This window comes from Protopterus annectens, chromosome 16.part0, assembly GCF_019279795.1.
Source record: "Protopterus annectens isolate FY-2018-M chromosome 16.part0, PAN1.0, whole genome shotgun sequence".
NCBI classification, from domain to species: Eukaryota; Metazoa; Chordata; order Ceratodontiformes; family Protopteridae; genus Protopterus; species Protopterus annectens.
In genome coordinates this window covers 760,274,710-760,299,512 of record NC_056750.1, presented here as the reverse complement: position 1 = coordinate 760,299,512, position 24,803 = coordinate 760,274,710, and positions in this window count along the sequence as shown.

Genomic DNA, 24,803 nt, shown 5'->3' with positions numbered 1-24,803 from the left:
GCATTGACAGCATGAACAGTTGCAAGGTTATTGTTGGAAAGAAAAAAATAAACACACAAGATATGGAATTGTTCATGAACCAGACCCAAAAGATCTAAATTTGTTACATGTGCCTCGACAACAACATACATGTTGCTTAGGATGGGTAAATTAAGACATGTCACTAACAGGCACAGTGTGATATCTGAGGTAGATAGTGTGATGAGCAGTATGCAGGTATGCAGACACCAGGCCAAGCATGGCAGTGTTGTTATGCAGGCAGCTTGAATATAGAGATGCATTCTGTATTGGGAAACACTGCATAAAGTAGGCCAGCATTGGTACTGGTTCTCTACCTACACATCTACACCCTTGTGCTGTCTGTAGTGCTGATGTCGGTCACATGTGCACTCACGCTGATATAATTGCACACAGAAAATTTGTGCAACTCAACAGCTGTTGGCACAGTACAAAGAAACATACCAAGTCATGAGGTGTTGTACATGCAGTCTTGGTAGGGGCTGTGTATTGCTGAAATGGCCAAACTTGTTATTTCTACATGGGAATGGTGGGATCCCATATTAAGTACATGTAGACATAACTGGGTAGTATCAATGGCTGAAGCCAGACTTCACAAAAATAGACAGTGCAGGAGACATTGATATAATGTGTATCTCCCTATGTGCCAAATATTTACTGTTATCCTGTCCCAGTACAAACTGATCATGCTTGTGTGGATAATGGTACGTCTGCTGCTCTACATCCTCCTGTAGTCATGCCATGTATTAGCTTATAATGTCTTACAAAGTAGTGATGAAATTTGTCTGCAGATATTATATTTGCAGGATCAGATGTGTTACTGCTTCTGCTGCATATGAAATGCCACTTATTTCTACTGAGGTTTTAGAACAGATTACAAAGTGCTTTTAGAAGTGCTATCATGGATATCTGCATGTATATCTATTCCTGTTATTTTGCATCCCCAGTGTGTGCTTGTAGTGTGTTGTTGGATGTGCAGATAATGTGTGGCTGTAGATTTTGTTTTGGATAATGCTTTTTGCCTTGCTGGATCTGATGCATCTTTACAATGTTGTCCACATAGTTTTCAATGAAAGTGTCACTGTCTAGATGTCCTCCTTCCTTGTTTATATCTCTACAAATTCCTTTTGCAGCTTTAACCCCCATTGTTATGAAAAGTAGTTCCTATGTACTAGACTTTACCACCCAATCTGTTCAGTTTTGCATTCTGGATTCCCATGTATGCCCATCCGTATTTTGACAGTCTCATTGCACATCATTGCAAAGAACAAACAGCACTCCCTTAAACTTAACCAAATACAGCTCTAGATGCAAATTAAGTCTGGTTCTGAGTTTATAAAGAAACTGTTAACAGATATCAAATGTACCAGGTACACAATAAAACATAAAGCAAAAGAGCAAACACCTCTGTGATTACCTTTCATCTTATTTAAATAGTGATAAAACATGTGTGTAGAGCCTCAGTTAAATTAATTAGTTAATACATTAACAATAAAAGTAAGCTCTGGAGCGAGAAATGAGCACTTGAAGAAGTATTACATCTATGAATAAAGTAGCCCTAACCATTCTGAGCCCATAACACTGTCACTTAAGCTTATTTGAAAATTTAATAACATCAGTTACATAAATAAACAGGTAAATAGTCAAATTCATTGTTCATACCCCTGATTTTTCAGCTGTCATGTATAAAAATCTATCAAACTTTAAGACTGCAGTCAAATATAAGCCTATGCAATGCAGTATACACTTGATAACAAGTTTCTTGCAGTCATAACAACTTATCTTACCTGGAATTGGTGTTCTAGAAGACAGTCCATTTTTTCGGCATAAAATAAAATAATTAACTAACTAGTCCATTTCCAAGCATAAAATAAACTTACTAGCTAATTAACTAGCTAAAATAACCACTAAGAAACATCCTGTTTATGATATGGGACCCATAGTTTGGAATGTCTCCTTTTATTGATTATACTAGTATCCCTGAGCCCAGATTTATTTGACAGGAAATAAAACACCTTCCAGGAAGTAGCAAACGTGTTCCTCCTTTGATATTCTACTTTTTCTTATCTGAAAGAAATTCATTATTTAGAAGTATCTGGAAATAATGGCTGCTAAGCTACTAAATATGTTACATTCTATAGTTTGACAGTACAGAGGATGAAGGCTCTGAGGTGCTAGCAAGTTGCTTCCAATAATCCATACTTTCATTCCCTTTTCCTTTATTTGCCTATGACTCTGGACAAGTCACTTAACCTGACAGCCCTCCGTGGCTGTCTGAAAAAGTCTGTGTAAACCAGTGGGTTATCCCAGTTATGAAATATAAATAAAATAAATTACTTGAAATTTAAAGAAGAATGAGACATTGTCTGTCTTGGATGTACATTTAACTTTCAAACTCCAGTCCCCTCTGACCTTTGTCCTCACTTCTCAACCTGTTCCAGGCTTTCTTTAATGCCCCTTTAGATTCCATCTCCAACACTCATTCAGAAGTTCATTTCACATTTGAAAAACCCTATACATTTTGTAGCCCCAGGAAGTTGTAGTTCTCTACTCTAACTTTCAGACCGTCCTTTTCAAGATAACACCTTCACATCTCAGTAACCTCATCTTGTGCATTTTTATATCTGTTCTATTTCTTGCATCCTCCATTTCCTGCGGCTCACTGGTAGCTTTTCCCTAAATTCTTCTTTTCCATATGCGGTCCCCAGAACTGCACACTGTACTAAATGTATGTCCTCATAGTGCAGAAATCTCTAAAGTTTAAATTCTTGATGATAAAACCAGCATTCTGTTTGTTACTGCCAGAGCAATTTCAGTGACTGCCACCTTGTTGTCCACTTTGTCAGTCTTTCCAAATCCACCTTAGACTCTAGTTTCTTGCTAAAGCAGCAATCTTAGATCCACTTCCTCATTCACTCAATTTCAAAACCGTCAGACTAAACAGTATCAGCCACAGGAATGGCTGTAGTCCATTAAAAACTTTCCTTGTCCATCATCTGTCTCTTGATAAATCTGCATGTTCCACCATTCATCCAGGAAACACTCTAAATCCTCACTTTCCAATCTGTCAACAAAGTCTGCTTCTGGAGAAAAAGTCAAAGATCTTGATAAAGTCGAGGTGGATGATATCTACTCATAGTCCACTGTTAAAGTTCTCCAGTAATTCATTCATAAAACCACAAAAGGCTACACTGAATGATACTTATTATAATTTTGAATGTGTGGCTGGCCTGGAGATTGCTGCAGTCTGGAAAATCAACCATCATTTTCCTTATAAGTTTTATTATTAATGCCAGGCTAATATGTCTGTAAAATCAACCATCTTTTTCCTCATAAGTTTTATTATTAATGCTGTGCTAATATGTCTGGAAAAAATATTTTTCCTCATAAATTTTATGATTGGTGATGAGCTAATATGTCTTTAAAATCAACCATCTTTTTCCTCATAAGTTTTATGATTGATGCTGTGCTAATATGTCTGTAAAATCAACTATATTTTTCCTCATAAGTTTTATTATTGATGCTGTGCAAATATGTCTGTAAAATCAACCATCTTTTTCATCATGAGTTTTATGATTGAAGCTGTGCTAATATGTCAGTACAATCAACCATCTTTTTTCTCGTATGTTTTATGATGCTGTGCTAATGTCTATAAATTCAACAATGTATTTCCTCATAAGTTTTATTATTGGTGCTGTGCTAATATGTCTGTAAAACCAACCATCTTTTTCCTCATAAGTTTTATTATTGGTGCTGTGCTAATATATCTGTAAAATCAACCATAGTTTTCTTTATAAGTTTATTATTAGTGTTGTGCTAATGTCTGTAAAATAAACCATCTTTTTCCTCATAAGTTGTATTATTGGCGCTGTGCTAATATGTCTGTAAAATCAACCATCTTTTTCCTCATTAGTTTTATTATTGGCGCTGTGCTAATATGTCTGTAAAATCAACCATCTTTTTCCTCATATGTTTTATTATTGGCGCTGCTCTAATATGTCTGTAAAATCAACCATCTTTTTCCTCATAAGTTTTATTATTGGCGCTGCGCTAATATGTCTGTAAAATCAACCATCTTTTTCCTCATAAGTTTTATTATTGGCACTGCGCTAAGATGTCCATAAAATCAACCATCTTTTTCCTCATTAGGTTTATTATTGGCTCTGTGCTAATATGTCTGTAAAATCAATGTTATTTTTCCTCATAGGTTTTATTATAGGCGCTTCGCTAATATGTCTGTAAAATCAACCATCTTTTTCCTCATAAGTTTTATTATTGGTGCTAATATGTCTGTAAAATCAACCATCTTTTTCCTCATAAGTTTTATTATTGGCACTGTGCTAATATGTCTGTAAAATCAACCATCTTTTTCCTCATTAGTTTTATTATTGGCGCTGCGCTAATATGTCTGTAAAATCAACCATCTTTTTCCTCATAAGTTTTATTATTGGTGCTGCACTAATATGTCTGTAAAATCAACCATCTTTTTCCTCATAAGTTTTATTATTGGCGCTGCGCTAATATGTCTGTAAAATCAACCATCTTTTTCCTCATTAGTTTTATTATTGGCGCTGCGCTAATATGTCTGTAAAATCAACCATCTTTTTCCTCATAAGTTTTATTATTGGCGCTGCACTAATATGTCTGTAAAATCAACCATCTTTTTCCTCATAAGTTTTATTATTGGTGCTGCACTAATATGTCTGTAAAATCAACCATCTTTTTCCTCAGAAGTTTTATTATTGGCGATACGCTAATATGTCTGTAAAATCAACCATCTTTTTCCTCATAAGTTTTATTATTGGCGCTGTGCTAATATGTCTGTAAAATCAACCATCTTTTTCCTCATTAGTTTTATTATTGGCGCTGCACTAATATGTCTGTAAAATCAACCATCTTTTTCCTCATAAGTTTTATTATTGGTGCTACGCTATGTCTGTAAAATCAACCATCTTTTTCCTCATAAGTTTTATTATTGGCGCTGTGCTAATATGTCTGTAAAATCAACCATCTTTTTCCTCATTAGTTTTATTATTGGCGCTGCACTAATATGTCTGTAAAATCAATCATATGTTTCCTCATAAGTTTTAATATAGGCGCTGCTCTAATATGTCTGTAAAATCAACCATCTTTTTCCTCATAAGTTTTATTATTGGCGCTAATATGTCTGTAAAATCAACCATCTTTTTCCTCATTAGTTTTACTATTGGCGCTGCGCTAATATGTCTGTAAAATAACCCAGCTTTTTCCTCATAAGTTTTATTACTGACGCTGCACTAATATGTCTGTAAAATCAACCATCTTTTTCCTCATAAGTTTTATTATTGGTGCTGCACTAATATGTCTGTAAAATCAACCATCTTTTTCCTCATAAGTTTTATTATTGGCGCTGTGCTAATATGTCTGTAAAATCAACCATCTTTTTCCTCATTAGTTTTACTATTGGTGCTGCACTAATATGTCTATAAAATAACCCATCTTTTTCCTTAAAAGTTTTATTATTGGCGCTGCGCTAATATTTCTGTAAAATCAACCATCTTTTTCCTCATTAGTTTTATTATTGGCGCTGTGCTAATATGTCTGTAAAATCAACCATCTTTTTCCTCAAGTTTTATTATTGGCGCTGCGCTAATATGTCTGTAAAATCAACCATCTTTTTCCTCATTAGTTTTATTATTGGCGCTGCGCTAATATGTCTGTAAAATCAACCATCTTTTTCCTCATTAGGTTTATTATTGGCTCTGTGCTAATATGTCTGTAAAATCAACCATCTTTTTCCTCATAAGTTTTATTATTGGCGCTGCGCTAATATGTCTGTAAAATCAACCATCTTTTTCCTCATAAGTTTTATTATTTGCACTAATCTAATATGTCTGTAAAATCAACCATATTTTCCTCAAGTTTTATTATTGGCGCTGCGCTAATATGTCTGTAAAATCAACCATCTTTTTCCTCATTAGTTTTATTATTGGTGCTGCGCTAATATGTCTGTAAAATCAACCATCTTTTTCCTCATAAGTTTTATTATTGGCGCTGTGCTAATATGTCTGTAAAATCAACCATCTTTTTCCTCATTAGTTTTATTATTGGCGCTGTGCTAATATGTCTGTAAAATCAACCATCTTTTTCCTCATAACTTTTATTTGCGCTAATATGTCTGTAAAATCAACCATCTTTTTCCTCAAGTTTTATTATTGGCGCTGTGCTAATATGTCTGTAAAATCAACCATCTTTTTCCTCATAAGTTTTATTATTGGCGCTGCGCTATGTCTGTAAAATCAACCATCTTTTTCCTCATAAGTTTTATTATTGGCGCTGTGCTAATATGTCTGTAAAATCAACCATCTTTTTCCTCATAAGTTTTATTATTGGCGCTGTGCTAATATGTCTGTAAAATCAACCATCTTTTTCCTCATAAGTTTTATTATTGGCGCTGTGCTAATATGTCTGTAAAATCAACCATCTTTTTCCTCATTAGTTTTATTATTGGCGCTGCGCTAATATGTCTGTAAAATCAACCATCTTTTTCCTCATAAGTTTTATTATTGGCGCTGCTAATATGTCTGTAAAATCAACCATCTTTTTCCTCATAAGTTTTATTATTGGTGCTGCGCTAATATGTCTGTAAAATCAACCATCTTTTTCCTCATAAGTTTTATTATTGGCGCTGCGATATGTCTAAAATCAACCATCTTTTTCTTCATTAGTTTTATTATTGGCACTGCGCTAATATGTCTGTAAAATCAACCATCTTTTTCCTCATAAGTTTTATTATTGGCGCTGCGCTAATATGTCTGTAAAATCAACCATCTTTTTCCTCATAAGTTTTATTATTGGCGCTGTGCTAATATGTCTGTAAAATCAACCATCTTTTTCCTCATTAGTTTTATTATTGGCGCTGTGCTAATATGTCTGTAAAATCAACCATCTTTTTCCTCATAAGTTTTATTATTGGCGCTGCGCTATGTCTGTAAAATCAACCATCTTTTTCCTCATTAGTTTTATTATTGGCGCTGCGCTAATATGTCTGTAAAATCAACCATCTTTTTCCTCATTAGTTTTATTATTGGCGCTGTGCTAATATGTCTGTAAAATCAACCATCTTTTTCCTCATTAGTTTTATTATTGGCACTGTGCTAATATGTCTGTAAAATCAACCATCTTTTTCCTCATAAGTTTTATTATTGGTGCTAAGCTAATATGTCTGTAAAATCAACCATCTTTTTCCTCATAAGTTTTATTATTGGCGCTGCGCTAATATGTCTGTAAAATCAACCATCTTTTTCCTCATTAGTTTTATTATTGGTGCTGCGCTAATATGTCTGTAAAATCAACCATCTTTTTCCTCATAAGTTTTATTATTGGCGCTGCGCTAATATGTCTGTAAAATCAACCATCTTTTTCCTCATAAGTTTTATTATTGGCGCTGCGCTAATATGTCTGTAAAATCAACCATCTTTTTCCTCATTAGTTTTATTATTGGCGCTGCGCTAATATGTCTGTAAAATCAACCATCTTTTTCCTCATAAGTTTTATTATTGGCGCTGCGCTAATATGTCTGTAAAATCAACCATCTTTTTCCTCATTAGTTTTATTATTGGTGCTGCGCTAATATGTCTGTAAAATCAACCATCTTTTTCCTCATAAGTTTTATTATTGGCGCTGTGCTAATATGTCTGTAAAATCAACCATCTTTTTCCTCATTAGGTTTATTTTTGGCTCTAATATGTCTGTAAAATCAACCATCTTTTTCCTCATTAGTTTTATTATTGGCGCTGTGCTAATATGTCTGTAAAATCAACCATCTTTTTCCTCATAAGTTTTATTATTGGCGCTGCTAATATGTCTGTAAAATCAACCATCTTTTTCCTCATAAGTTTTATTATTGGCGCTGTGCTAATATGTCTGTAAAATCAACCATCTTTTTCCTCATTAGTTTTATTATTGGTGCTGTGCTAATATGTCTGTAAAATCAACCATCTTTTTCCTCATTAGTTTTATTATTGGCTCTGCACTAATATGTCTGTAAAATCAACCATCTTTTTCCTCATAAGTTTTATTATTGGCGCTGCGCTAATATGTCTGTAAAATCAACCATCTTTTTCCTCATAAGTTTTATTATTGGCGCTGTGCTAATATGTCTGTAAAATCAACCATCTTTTTCCTCATAAGTTTTATTATTGGTGCTGCACTAATATGTCTGTAAAATCAACCATCTTTTTCCTCATTAGTTTTATTATTGGCGCTGTGCTAATATGTCTGTAAAATCAACCATCTTTTTCCTCATAAGTTTTATTATTGGTGCTGCTAATATGTCTGTAAAATCAACCATCTTTTTCCTCATTAGTTTTATTATTGGTGCTGCGCTAATATGTCTGTAAAATCAACCATCTTTTTCCTCATTAGGTTTATTTTTGGCTCTAATATGTCTGTAAAATCAACCATCTTTTTCCTCATAAGTTTTATTATTGGCGCTGTGCTAATATGTCTGTAAAATCAACCATCTTTTTCCTCATAAGTTTTATAATTGGCACTGCGCTAATATGTCTGTAAAATCAAGCACCTTTTTCCTCAGTAGTTTTATTATTGGCGCTGTGCTAATATGTCGCTAAAATCAACCATCTTTTTCCTCATTAGTTTTATTATAGGTGCTATGCTAATATGTCTGTAAAATCAACCACCTTTTTCCTCATTAGTTTTATTATTGGCGCTGCGCTATGTATGTAAAAACAACCATCTTTTTCCTAATTAGTTTTACTATTGGCGCTGCTCTAATATGTCTGTAAAATAACCCATCTTTTTCCTCAAGTTTTATTCATGGCGCTGTGCTAATATGTCTGTAAAATCAATCATCTTTTTCCTCATTAGTTTTATTATTGGCGCTGCGCTAATATGTCTGTAAAATCAACCATCTTTTTCCTCATAAGTTTTATTATTGGCGCTGTGCTAATATGTCTGTAAAATCAACCATCTTCTTCCTCATTAGTTTTATTATTGGCGCTGTGCTAATATGTCTGTAAAATCAACCATCTTTTTCCTCATAAGTTTTATTATTGGTGCTGCTAATATGTCTGTAAAATCAACCATCTTTTTCCTCATTAGTTTTATTATTGTTGCTCTGCTAATATGTCTGTAAAATCAACCATCTTTTTCCTCATAAGTTTTATTATTGGCGCTGTGCTAATATGTCTGTAAAATCAACCATCTTTTTCCTCATAAGTTTTATTATTGGCTGCGCTAATATGTCTGTAAAATCAACCATCTTTTTCCTCATAAGTTTTATTATTGGCGCTATGCTAATATGTCTGTAAAATCAACCATCTTTTTCCTCATAAGTTTTATTATTGGCGCTGCACTAATATGTCTGTAAAATCAACCATCTTTTTCCTCATTAGTTTTATTATTGGTGCTGTGCTAATATGTCTGTAAAATCAACCATCTTTTTCCTCATTAGTTTTATTATTGGCGCTGTGCTAATATGTCTGTAAAATCAACCATCTTTTTCCTCATAAGTTTTATTATTGCTGCGCTAATATGTCTGTAAAAACAACCATCTTTTTCCTCATTAGTTTTACTATTGGCGCTGCACTAATATGTCTGTAAAATAACCCATCTTTTTCCTCTTAAGTTTTATTATTGGCGCTGTGCTAATATGTCTGTAAAATCAACCATCTTTTTCCTCATAAGTTTTATTATTGGCGCTGCACTAATATGTCTGTAAAATCAACCATCTTTTTCCTCATTAGTTTTATTATTGGCGCTGTGCTAATATGTCTGTAAAATCAACCATCTTTTTCCTCATAAGTTTTATTATTGGCGCTGCTAATATGTCTGTAAAATCAACCATCTTTTTCCTCATTAGTTTTATTATTGGCGCTGTGCTAATATGTCTGTAAAATCAACCATCTTTTTCCTCATTAGTTTTATTATTGGCGCTGTGCTAATATGTCTGTAAAATCAACCATCTTTTTCCTCATAAGTTTTATTATTGGCGCTGCGCTAATATGTCTGTAAAATCAACCATCTTTTTCCTCATAAGTTTTATTATTGGCGCTGTGCTAATATGTCTGTAAAATCAACCATCTTTTTCCTCATAAGTTTTATTATTGGTGCTGCGCTAATATGTCTGTAAAATCAACCATCTTTTTCCTCATAAGTTTTATTATTGGCGCTGTGCTAATATGTCTGTAAAATCAACCATCTTTTTCCTCATTAGTTTTATTATTGGTGCTGTGCTAATATGTCTGTAAAATCAACCATCTTTTTCCTCATTAGTTTTATTATTGGCGCTGTGCTAATATGTCTGTAAAATCAACCATCTTTTTCCTCATAAGTTTTATTATTGGCGCTGCGCTAATATGTCTGTAAAATCAACCATCTTTTTCCTCATAAGTTTTATTATTGGCGCTGTGCTAATATGTCTGTAAAATCAACCATCTTTTTCCTCATTAGTTTTATTATTGGCGCTGTGCTAATATGTCTGTAAAATCAACCATCTTTTTCCTCATTAGTTTTATTATTGGTGCTGTGCTAATATGTCTGTAAAATCAACCATCTTTTTCCTCATAAGTTTTATTATTGGTGCTGCTAATATGTCTGTAAAATCAACCATCTTTTTCCTCATAAGTTTTATTATTGGCGCTGTGCTAATATGTCTGTAAAATCAACCATCTTTTTCCTCATTAGTTTTATTATTAGCGCTGTAATATGTCTGTAAAATCAACCATCTTTTTCCTCATAAGTTTTATTATTGGCGCTGCGCTAATATGTCTGTAAAATCAACCATCTTTTTCCTCATTAGTTTTATTATTGGCGCTGCACTAATATGTCTGTAAAATCAACCATCTTTTTCCTCATAAGTTTTATTATTGGCGCTGTGCTAATATGTCTGTAAAATCAACCATCTTTTTCCTCATTAGTTTTATTATTGGCGCTGTGCTAATATGTCTGTAAAATCAACCATCTTTTTCCTCATTAGTTTTATTATTGGCGCTGTGCTAATATGTCTGTAAAATCAACCATCTTTTTCCTCATAAGTTTTATTATTGGCGCTGTGCTAATATGTCTGTAAAATCAACCATCTTTTTCCTCATTAGTTTTATTATTGGCGCTGTGCTAATATGTCTGTAAAATCAACCATCTTTTTCCTCATTAGTTTTATTATTGGCGCTGCGCTAATATGTCTGTAAAATCAACCATCTTTTTCCTCATAAGTTTTATTATTGGTACTTTGCTAATATGTCTGTAAAATCAACCAACTTTTTCCTCATAAGTTTTATTATTGGCGCTGCGCTATGTCTGTAAAATCAACCATCTTTTTCCTCATTAGTTTTATTATTGGCGCTGCGCTAATATGATTGTAAAATCAACCATCTTTTTCCTCATTAGGTTTATTTTTGGCTCTAATATGTCTGTAAAATCAACCATCTTTTTCCTAATATGTTTTATTATTGGCAGTGGTCTAGTATTTCTGCAAAATCAACCATCTTTTTCCTCATAAGTTTTATTATTGGCGCTGCACTATGTCTGTAAAATCAACCATCTTTTTCCTCATAAGTTTTATTATTGGCGCTGCGCTAATATGTCTGTAAAATCAACCATCTTTTTCCTCATTAGTTTTATTATTGGTGCTGCGCTAATATGTCTGTAAAATCAACCATCTTTTTCCTCATAAGTTTTATTATTGGCACTGTGCTAATATGTCTGTAAAATCAACCATCTTTTTCCTCATTAGTTTTATTATTGGCGCTGTGCTAATATGTCTGTAAAATCAACCATCTTTTTCCTCATAAGTTTTATTATTGAAGCTGCGCTAATATGTCTGTAAAATCAACCATCTTTTTCCTCATAAGTTTTATTATTGGCGCTGTGCTAATATGTCTGTAAAATCAACCATCTTTTTCCTCATTAGTTTTATTATTGGCACTGTGCTAATATGTCTGTAAAATCAACCATCTTTTTCCTCATTAGTTTTATTATTGGCGCTGTGCTAATATGTCTGTAAAATCAACCATCTTTTTCCTCATAAGTTTTATTATTGGCGCTGCGCTAATATGTCTGTAAAATCAACCATCTTTTTCCTCATAAGTTTTATTATTGGCGCTGCACTAATATGTCTGTAAAATCAACCATCTTTTTCCTCATTAGTTTTATTATTGGCGCTGCGCTAATATTTCTGTAAAATCAACCATCTTTTTTCCTCATTAGTTTTAATATTGGCTGTGCGCTAGTATGTCTGTAAAATCAGTCATCTTTTTTCACATTAGTTTTGTTATTGGCGCTGGCTAATATGTCTGTAAAATCAACCATCTTTTTCCTCATTAGTTTTATTATTGGCGCTGTGCTAATATGTCTGTAAAATCAACCATCTTTTTCCTCATAAGTTTTATTATTGGCGCTGCGCTATGTCTGTAAAAACAGCCATCTTTTTCCTCATTAGTTTTACTATTGGCGCTGCACTATGTCTGTAAAATAACCCATCTTTTTCCTCTTAAGTTTTATTATTGGTGCTGCACTAATATGTCTGTAAAATCAACCATCTTTTTCCTCATTAGTTTTATTATTGGTGCTGCGCTAATATGTCTGTAAAATCAACCATCTTTTTCCTCATAAGTTTTATTATTGGCTCTAATATGTCTGTAAAATCAACCATCTTTTTCCTCATAAGTTTTATTATTGGCGCTGCTAATATGTCTGTAAAATCAACCATCTTTTTCCTCATAAGTTTTATTATTGGCGCTGTGCTAATATGTCTGTAAAATCAACCATCTTTTTCCTCATTAGTTTTATTATTGGTGCTGTGCTAATATGTCTGTAAAATCAACCATCTTTTTCCTCAAGTTTTATTATTGGCGCTGTGCTAATATGTCTGTAAAATCAACCATCTTTTTCCTCATTAGTTTTATTATTGGCGCTGTGCTAATATGTCTGTAAAATCAACCATCTTTTTCCTCATTAGTTTTATTATTGGCGCTGTGCTAATATGTCTGTAAAATCAACCATCTTTTTCCTCATAAGTTTTATTATTGGATCTGCGCTAATATGTCTGTAAAATCAACCATCTTTTTCCTCATTAGTTTTATTATTGGTGCTGTGCTAATATGTCTGTAAAATCAACCATCTTTTTCCTCATAAGTTTTATTATTGGCGCTGTGCTAATATGTCTGTAAAATCAACCATCTTTTTCCTCATTAGTTTTATTATTGGTGCTGTGCTAATATGTCTATAAAATCAACCATCTTTTTCCTCATAAGTTTTATTATTGGCGCTGTGCTAATATTTCCGTAATATCAACCATCTTTTTCCATATTAGTTTTATTATTAGCGCTGTATTAATATGTCTGTAAAATCAACCATCTTTTTCCTCATAAGTTTTATTATTGGCGCTGCGCTAATATGTCTGTAAAATCAACCATCTTTTTCCTCATAAGTTTTATTATTGGCGCTGCGCTAATATGTCTGTAAAATCAACCATCTTTTTCCTCATAAGTTTTATTATTGGCGCTGTGCTAATATGTCTGTAAAATCAACCATCTTTTTCCTCATTAGTTTTATTATTGGTGCTGTGCTAATATGTCTGTAAAATCAACCATCTTTTTCCTCATAAGTTTTATTATTGGCGCTGTGCTAATATGTCTGTAAAATCAATCATCTTTTTCCTCATTAGTTTTATTATTGGCATGCGCTAACATGTCTATAAAATCAACTATCTTTTTCCTCATAAGTTTTATTATTGGCGCTGTGCTAATATGTCTGTAAAATCAACCATCTTTTTCCTCATAAGTTTTATTATTGGCGCTGCGCTAATATGTCTGTAAAATCAACCATCTTTTTCCTCATTAGTTTTATTATTGGCGCTGTGCTAATATGTCTGTAAAATCAACCATCTTTTTCCTCATAAGTTTTATTATTGGCGCTGTGCTAATATGTCTGTAAAATCAACCATCTTTTTCCTCATTAGTTTTATTATTGGCGCTGTGCTAATATGTCTGTAAAATCAACCATCTTTTTCCTCATTAGGTTTATTTTTGGCTGTGCTAATATGTCTGTAAAATCAACCATCTTTTTCCTCATAAGTTTTATTATTGGCGCTGCGCTAATATGTCTGTAAAATCAACCATCTTTTTCCTCATTAGTTTTATTATTGGTGCTAATATGTCTGTAAAATCAACCATCTTTTTCCTCATTAGTTTTATTATTGGCGCTGTGCTAATATGTCTGTAAAATCAACCATCTTTTTCCTCATTAGTTTTATTATTGGCGCTGTGCTAATATGTCTGTAAAATCAACCATCTTTTTCCTCATAAGTTTTATTATTGGCGCTGTGCTAATATGTCTGTAAAATCAACCATCTTTTTCCTCATAAGTTTTATTATTGGCGCTGCGCTAATATGTCTGTAAAATCAACCATCTTTTTCCTCATAAGTTTTATTATAATATGTCTGTAAAATCGACCATCTTTTTCCTCATAGGTTTATTTTTGGTGCTAATATGTCTGTAAAATCAACCATCTTTTTCCTCGAAAGGTTTATTATTGGCGCTGCATTAATATGTCTGTAAAATGAACGATCTTTTTCCTCATAAGTTTTATTATTGGCACTGCGCTAATATGTCTGTCAAATCAACCATCTATTTCCTCAAGTTTTATTATTGGTGCTGTGCTAATATGTCTGTAAAATCAACCATCTTTTTCCTAATAAGTTTTATAATTATGTCTGTAAAATCAAGCACCTTTTTCCTCATTAGTTTTATTATTGGCGCTGTGCTAATATGTATCTAAAATCAACCAGCTTTTTCCTCATTAGTTTTATTATTGGCGCTGTGCTAATATGTCTGTAAAATCAACCATCTTTTTCCTCATAAGTTTTATTATTGGCGCTGCACTAATATGTCTGTAAAATCAACCATCTTTTTCCTCATAAGTTTTATTATTGGCGCTGTGCTAATATGTCTGTAAAATCAACCATCTTTTTCCTCATTAGTTTTATTATTGGCGCTGTGCTAATATGTCTGTAAAATCAACCATCTTTTTCCTCATTAGTTTTATTATTGGCGCTGTGCTAATATGTCTGTAAAATCAACCATCTTTTTCCTCATAAGTTTTATTATTGGTGCTGCGCTAATATGTCTGTAAAATCAACCATCTTTTTCCTCATTAGTTTTATTATTGGCACTGTGCTAATATGTCTGTAAAATCAACCATCTTTTTCCTCATAAGTTTTATTATTGGCGCTGCGATATGTCTGTAAAATCAACCATCTTTTTCCTCATAAGTTTTATTATTGGCGCTGTGCTAATATGTCTGTAAAATCAACCATCTTTTTCCTCATAAGTTTTATTATTGGCGCTGTGCTAATATGTCTGTAAAATCAACCATCTTTTTCCTCATTAGTTTTATTATTGGCGCTGTGCTAATATGTCTGTAAAATCAACCATCTTTTTCCTCATAAGTTTTATTATTGGCGCTGTGCTAATATGTCTGTAAAATCAACCATCTTTTTCCTCATAAGTTTTATTATTGGCTGTGCTAATATGTCTGTAAAATCAACCATCTTTTTCCTCATAAGTTTTATTATTGGCGCTGTGCTAATATGTCTGTAAAATCAACCATCTTTTTCCTCATTAGTTTTATTATTGGCGCTGTGCTAATATGTCTGTAAAATCAACCATCTTTTTCCTCATAAGTTTTATTATTGGCGCTGTGCTAATATGTCTGTAAAATCAACCATCTTTTTCCTCATTAGTTTTATTATTGGTGCTGCGCTAATATGTCTGTAAAATCAACCATCTTTTTCCTCATTAGTTTTATTATTGGCGCTGTGCTAATATGTCTGTAAAATCAACCATCTTTTTCCTCATAAGTTTTATTATTGGCGCTGTGCTAATATGTCTGTAAAATCAACCATCTTTTTCCTCATAAGTTTTATTATTGGAGCTGCGCTAATATGTCTGTAAAATCAACCATCTTTTTCCTCATAAGTTTTATTATTGGCGCTGTGCTAATATGTCTGTAAAATCAACCATCTTTTTCCTCATTAGTTTTATTATTGGCGCTGTGCTAATATGTCTGTAAAATCAACCATCTTTTTCCTCATTAGTTTTATTATTGGCGCTGCACTAATATGTCTGTAAAATCAACCATCTTTTTCCTCATAAGTTTTATTATTGGCGCTGCGCTAATATGTCTGTAAAATCAACCATCTTTTTCCTCATTAGTTTTATTATTGGCGCTGTGCTAATATGTCTGTAAAATCAACCATCTTTTTCCTCATAAGTTTTATTATTGGTGCTGCGCTAATATGTCTGTAAAATCAACCATCTTTTTCCTCATAAGTTTTATTATTGGCGCTGTGCTAATATGTCTGTAAAATCAACCATCTTTTTCCTCATTAGTTTTATTATTGGCGCTGTGCTAATATGTCTGTAAAATCAACCATCTTTTTCCTCATAAGTTTTATTATTGGCGCTGTGCTAATATGTCTGTAAAATCAACCATCTTTTTCCTCATTAGTTTTATTATTGGCGCTGTGCTAATATGTCTGTAAAATCAACCATCTTTTTCCTCATTAGTTTTATTATTGGCGCTGTGCTAATATGTCTGTAAAATCAACCATCTTTTTCCTCATAAGTTTTATTATTGGCGCTGCGCTAATATGTCTGTAAAATCAACCATCTTTTTCCTCATTAGTTTTATTATTGGTGCTGCACTAATATGTCTGTAAAATCAATCATCTTTTTCCTCATTAGTTTTATTATTGGCGCTGCGCTAACATGTCTATAAAATCAACCATCTTTTTCATTAGTTTTATTATTGGTGCTGCGCTAAGATATCCGTAAAATCGACCATCTTTTTCCTCATTAGGTTTATTTTTGGCTCTAATATGTCTGTAAAATCAATCAACATTTTCCTCATAAGTTTTATTATTGGCGCTGTGCTAATATGTCTGTAAAATCAATCATCCTTTTCCTCATAAGTTTTATTGTAGGTGCTGCGCTAATATGTCTGTAAAATCAACCATCTTTTTCCTCATAAGTTTTATTATTGGCGCTGCGCTAATATGTCTGTAAAATCAACCATCTTTTTCCTCATTAGTTTTATTATTGGCGCTGCACTAATATGTCTGTAAAATCAACCATCTTTTTCCTCATTAGTTTTATTATTGGCGCTGTGCTAATATGTCTGTAAAATCAACCATCTTTTTCCTCATAAGTTTTATTATTGGCGCTGCGCTAATATGTCTGTAAAATCAACCATCTTTTTCCTCATTAGTTTTATTATTGGCGCTGTGCTAATATGTCTGTAAAATCAACCATCTTTTTCCTCATTAGTTTTATTATTGGCGCTGCGCTAATATGTCTGTAAAATCAAGCGTCTTTTTCCTCATTAGTTTTATTATTGGCGCTGTGCTAATATGTCTCTAAAATCAACCATCTTTTTCCTCAAGTTTTATTATTGGCGCTGTGCTAATATGTCTGTAAAATCAACCATCTTTTTCCTCAAGTTATATTATTGGCGCTGTGCTAATATTTCCGTAATATCAACCATCTTTTTCCATATTAGTTTTATTATTGGAGCCGTACAAATATGTCTGTAAAATCAATCATCTTTTTCCTCATAAGTTTTATTATTGGTGCTGCTCCAATATGTCTGTAAAATCAACCATCTTTTAAATCATTAGTTTTATTATTTGCGCTGCGCTAATATGTCTGTAAAATCAACCATCTTTTTCCTCATTAGTTTTATTATTGGCGCTGCCCTAATATGTCTGTAAAATCAACCATCTTTTTCCTCATAAGTTTTATTATTGGCACTGTGCTAATATGTCTGTAAAATCAACCATCTTTTTCCTCATTAGTTTTATTATTGGCGCTGTGCTAATATGTCTGTAAAATCAACCATCTTTTTCCTCATTAGTTTTATTATTGGCGCTGCGCTAATATGTCTGTAAAATCAACCATCTTTTTCCTCATAAGTTTTATTATTGGCGCTGCGCTAATATGTCTGTAAAATCAACCATCTTTTTCCTCATAAGTTTTATTATTGGCGCTGTGCTAATATGTCTGTAAAATCAACCATCTTTTTCCTCATTAGTTTTATTATTGGCGCTGCACTATGTCTGTAAAATCAACCATCTTTTTCCTCATAAGTTTTATTATTGGCGCTGTGCTAATATGTCTGTAAAATCAACCATCTTTTTCCTCATTAGTTTTATTATTGGCGCTGCGCTAATATGTCTGTAAAATCAACCATCTTTTTCCTCATAAGTTTTATTATTGGCGCTGTGCTAATATGTCTGTAAAATCAACCATCTTTTTCCTCATTAGTTTTATTATTGGCACTGTGCTAATATGTCTGTAAAATCAACCATCTTTTTCCTCATTAGTTTTATTATTGGCGCTGTGCTAATATGTCTGTAAAATCAACCATCTTTTTCCTCATAAGTTTTATTATTGGTGCTGCGCTAATATGTCTGTAAAATCAACCATCTTTTTCCTCATTAGTTTTATTATTGGCGCTGTGCTAATATGTCTGTAAAATCAACCATCTTTTTCCTCATTAGTTTTATTATTGGCGCTGTGCTAATATGTCTGTAAAATCAACCATCTTTTTCCTCATTAGTTTTATTATTGGCGCTGCGCTAATATGTCTGTAAAATCAACCATCTTTTTCCTCATTAGTTTTATTATTGGCGCTGTGCTAATATGTCTGTAAAATCAACCATCTTTTTCCTCATTAGTTTTATTATTGGCGCTGTGCTAATATGTCTGTAAAATCAACCATCTTTTTCCTCATTAGTTTTATTATTGGCGCTGTGCTAATATGTCTGTAAAATCAACCATCTTTTTCCTCATAAGTTTTATTATTGGCGCTGTGCTAATATGTCTGTAAAATCAACCATCTTTTTCCTCATAAGTTTTATTATTGGCGCTGCGCTAATATGTCTGTAAAATCAACCATCTTTTTCCTCATAAGTTTTATTATTGGCGCTGCGATATGTCTGTAAAATCAACCATCTTTTTCTTCATTAGTTTTATTATTGGCGCTGCGCTAATATGTCTGTAAAATCAACCATCTTTTTCCTCATAAGTTTTATTATTGGCGCTGTGCTAATATGTCTGTAAAATCAACCATCTTTTTCCTCATTAGTTTTATTATTGGCGCTGCGCTAATATGTCTGTAAAATCAACCATCTTTTTCCTCATAAGTTTTATTATTGGCGCTGCGCTAATATGTCTGTAAAATCAACCATCTTTTTCCTCATAAGTTTTATTATTGGCGCTGCACTAATATGTCTGTAAAATCAACCATCTTTTTCCTCATTAGTTTTATTATTGGCGCTGTGCTAATATGTCTGTAAAATCAATCATCTTTTTCCTAATTAGTTTTAATATAGGAGCTACGCTAATATGTCTGTAAAATCAGCTATCTTTTTCCTCATAAGTTTTATTATTGGCGCTGCAATAATATGTCTGTAAAATCAACCATCTTTTTCCTCATAAGTTTTATTATTGGCGCTGCGCTAATATGTCTGTAAAATCAACCATCTTTTTCCTCATTAGTTTTATTATTGGCGCTGTGCTAATATGTCTGTAAAATCAACCATCTTTTTCCTCATTAGTTTTATTATTGGCGCTGCGCTAATATGTCTGTAAAATCAACCATCTTTTTCCTCATTAGTTTTATTATTGGCGCTGCGCTAATATGTCTGTAAAATCAACCATCTTTTTCCTCATTAGTTTTATTATTGGCGCTGTGCTAATATGTCTGTAAAATCAACCATCTTTTTCCTCATAAGTTTTATTATTGGCGCTGTGCTAATATGTCTGTAAAATCAACCATCTTTTTCCTCATAAGTTTTATTATTGGCGCTGCTAATATGTCTGGAAAATCAACCATCTTTTTCTTCATAAGTTTTATTATTGGCGCTGTGCTAATATGTCTGTAAAATCAACCACCTTTTTCCTCATTAGTTTTATTATTGGCGCTGTAATATGTCTGTAAAATCAACCATCTTTTTCCTCATAAGTTTTATTATTGGCGCTGCGCTAATATGTCTGTAAAATCAACCATCTTTTTCCTCATAAGTTTTATTATTGGCGCTGCACTATGTCTGTAAAATCAACCATCTTTTTCCTCATAAGTTTTATTATTGGTGCTGCCCTAATATGTCTGTAAAATCAACCATCTTTTTCCTCATTAGTTTTATTATTGGCGCTGTGCTAATATGTCTGTAAAATCAACCATCTTTTTCCTCATAAGTTTTATTATTGGCGCTGTGCTAATATGTCTGTAAAATCAACCATCTTTTTCCTCATTAGTTTTATTATTGGTGCTGCGCTAATATGTCTGTAAAATCAACCATCTTTTTCCTCATTAGTTTTATTATTGGCTCTAATATGTCTGTAAAATCAATCATCTTTTTCCTCATAAGTTTTATTATTGGCGCTGTGCTAATATGTCTGTAAAATCAACCATCTTTTTCCTCATAAGTTTTATTATTGGCGCTGCGCTAATATGTCTGTAAAATCAACCATCTTTTTCCTCATAAGTTTTATTATTGGCGCTGCGATATGTCTGTAAAATCAACCATCTTTTTCCTCATTAGTTTTATTATTGGTGCTGTGCTAATATGTCTGTAAAATCAACCATCTTTTTCCTCATTAGTTTTATTATTGGCTGTGCTAATATGTCTGTAAAATCAACCATCTTTTTCCTCATTAGTTTTATTATTGGCGCTGCGCTAATATGTCTGTAAAATCAACCATCTTTTTCCTCATTAGTTTTATTATTGGCGCTGTGCTAATATGTCTGTAAAATCAACCATCTTTTTCCTCATAAGTTTTATTATTGGCGCTGTGCTAATATGTCTGTAAAATCAACCATCTTTTTCCTCATAAGTTTTATTATTGGCGCTGTGCTAATATGTCTGTAAAATCAACCATCTTTTTCCTCATTAGTTTTATTATTGGCGCTGCGCTAATATGTCTGTAAAATCAACCATCTTTTTCCTCATAAGTTTTATTATTGGTGCTGCGCTAATATGTCTGTAAAATCAACCATCTTTTTCCTCATTAGTTTTATTATTGGCGCTGTGCTAATATGTCTGTAAAATCAACCATCTTTTTCCTCATAAGTTTTATTATTGGCGCTGCGCTAATATGTCTGTAAAATCAACCATCTTTTTCCTCATAAGTTTTATTATTGGCGCTGTGCTAATATGTCTGTAAAATCAACCATCTTTTTCCTCATAAGTTTTATTATTGGCGCTGTGCTAATATGTCTGTAAAATCAACCATCTTTTTCCTCATTAGTTTTATTATTGGTGCTGTGCTAATATGTCTGTAAAATCAACCATCTTTTTCCTCATTAGTTTTATTATTGGCGCTGTGCTAATATGTCTGTAAAATCAACCATCTTTTTCCTCATTAGTTTTATTATTGGCGCTGTGCTAATATGTCTGTAAAATCAACCATCTTTTTCCTCATTAGTTTTATTATTGGCGCTGCGCTAATATGTCTGTAAAATCAACCATCTTTTTCCTCATTAGTTTTATTATTGGCTCTAATATGTCTGTAAAATCAACCATCTTTTTCCTCATTAGTTTTATTATTGATGCTGCGCTAATATGTCTGTAAAATCAACCATCTTTTTCCTCATAAGTTTTATTATTGGCGCTGCGCTAATATGTCTGTAAAATCAACCATCTTTTTCCTCATAAGTTTTATTATTGGCGCTGTGCTAATATGTCTGTAAAATCAACCATCTTTTTCCTCATTAGTTTTATTATTGGCGCTGTGCTAATATGTCTGTAAAATCAACCATCTTTTTCCTCATAAGTTTTATTATTGGCGCTGCGCTAATATGTCTGTAAAATCAACCATCTTTTTCCTCATAAGTTTTATTATTGGCGCTGTGCTAATATGTCTGTAAAATCAACCATCTTTTTCCTCATTAGTTTTATTATTGGCGCTGTGCTAATATGTCTGTAAAATCAACCATCTTTTTCCTCATAAGTTTTATTATTGGCGCTGTGCTAATATGTCTGTAAAATCAACCATCTTTTTCCTCATAAGTTTTATTATTGGCGCTGTGCTAATATGTCTGTAAAATCAACCATCTTTTTCCTCATAAGTTTTATTATTGGCGCTGTGCTAATATGTCTGTAAAATCAACCATCTTTTTCCTCATTAGTTTTATTATTGGTGCTGTGCTAATATGTCTGTAAAATCAACCATCTTTTTCCTCATAAGTTTTATTATTGGCGCTGTGCTAATATGTCTGTAAAATCAACCATCTTTTTCCTCATAAGTTTTATTATTGGCACTGTGCTAATATGTCTGTAAAATCAACCATCTTTTTCCTCATTAGTTTTATTATTGGCATGTGCTAATATGTCTGTAAAATCAACCATCTTTTTCCTCATAAGTTTTATTATTGGTGCTGTGCTAATATGTCTGTAAAATCAACCATCTTTTTCCTCATAAGTTTTATTATTGGCGCTGTGCTAATATGTCTGTAAAATCAACCATCTTTTTCCTCATAAGTTTTATTATTGGCGCTGCGCTAATATGTCTGTAAAATCAACCATCTTTTTCCTCATTAGTTTTATTATTGGCGCTGCAAAAAATATGTCTGTAAAATCAACCATCTTTTTCCTCATTAGTTTTATTATTGGCGCTGCGCTAATATGTCTGTAAAATCAACCATCTTTTTCCTCATTAGTTTTATTATTGGCGCTGTGCTAATATGTCTGTAAAATCAACCATCTTTTTCCTCATAAGTTTTATTATTGGCGCTGTGCTAATATGTCTGTAAAATCAACCATCTTTTTCCTCATTAGTTTTATTATTGGCGCTGTGCTAATATGTCTGTAAAATCAACCATCTTTTTCCTCATTAGTTTTATTATTGGCGCTGTGCTAATATGTCTGTAAAATCAACCATCTTTTTCCTCATAAGTTTTATTATTGGCGCTGTGCTAATATGTCTGTAAAATCAACCATCTTTTTCCTCATTAGTTTTATTATTGGCGCTGTGCTAATATGTCTGTAAAATCAACCATCTTTTTCCTCATAAGTTTTATTATTGGCGCTGCGCTAATATGTCTGTAAAATCAACCATCTTTTTCCTCATTAGTTTTATTATTGGCGCTGCGCTAATATGTCTGTAAAATCAACCATCTTTTTCCTCATAAGTTTTATTATTGGCGCTGTGCTAATATGTCTGTAAAATCAACCATCTTTTTCCTCATTAGTTTTATTATTGGCGCTGTGCTAATATGTCTGTAAAATCAACCATCTTTTTCCTCATTAGTTTTATTATTGGCGCTGTGCTAATATGTCTGTAAAATCAACCATCTTTTTCCTCATTAGTTTTATTATTGGCGCTGTGCTAATATGTCTGTAAAATCAACCATCTTTTTCCTCATAAGTTTTATTATTGGCGCTGTGCTAATATGTCTGTAAAATCAACCATCTTTTTCCTCATAAGTTTTATTATTGGCGCTGCACTAATATGTCTGTAAAATCAACCATCTTTTTCCTCATTAGTTTTATTATTGGCGCTGTGCTAATATGTCTGTAAAATCAACCATCTTTTTCCTCATTAGTTTTATTATTGGTGCTGCGCTAATATGTCTGTAAAATCAACCATCTTTTTCCTCATAAGTTTTATTATTGGCGCTGTGCTAATATGTCTGTAAAATCAACCATCTTTTTCCTCATAAGTTTTATTATTGGCGCTGTGCTAATATGTCTGTAAAATCAACCATCTTTTTCCTCATTAGTTTTATTATTGGCGCTGTGCTAATATGTCTGTAAAATCAACCATCTTTTTCCTCATTAGTTTTATTATTGGCGCTGCGCTAATATGTCTGTAAAATCAACCATCTTTTTCCTCATAAGTTTTATTATTGGCGCTGTGCTAATATGTCTGTAAAATCAACCATCTTTTTCCTCATAAGTTTTATTATTGGCGCTGCTAATATGTCTGTAAAATCAACCATCTTTTTCCTCATAAGTTTTATTATTGGCGCTGCACTAATATGTCTGTAAAATCAACCATCTTTTTCCTCATTAGTTTTATTATTGGCTCTGATATGTCTGTAAAATCAACGATCTTTTTCCTCAGAAGTTTTATTATTGGAGCTGAGCTAATATGTCTGTAAAATCAACCATCTTTTTTCTCATTAGTTTTACTATTGGCTCTAATATTTCCGTAATATCAACCATCTTTTTCCATATTAGTTTTATTATTAGCGCTGTAATAACGTGTCTGTAAAATCAACCAAATTTTTCCTCATAAGTTTTATTATTAGCGCTGCGCTAATATGTCTGTAAAATCAACCATCTTTTTCCTCATAAGTTTTATTATTGGTGCTGCGCTAATATGTCTGTAAAATCAACCATCTGTTTCCTCATTAGTTTTATAATTGGCGCTGTGCTAATATGACTGTAAAATCAACCATCTTTTTCCTCATTAGTTTTATTATTGGCTGCGCTAATATCTCAGTAAAATCAACCATATTTTTCCTCATAATTTTTATTATTGGCTGTGCTATTATGTCTGTAAAATCAACCATATTTTTCCTCATTAGTTTTATTATTGGTGCTGCGCTAGTGTGTCTGTAAAATCAACCAACTTTTTCCTCTTAAGTTTTATAATTGGCGCTGTGCTAATATGACTGTAAAATCAACCATCTTTTTCCTCATTAGTTTTATTATTGGTGCTGCGCTAATATGTCTGTAAAATCAACCATCTTTTTCCTCATTAGTTTTGTTATTTTT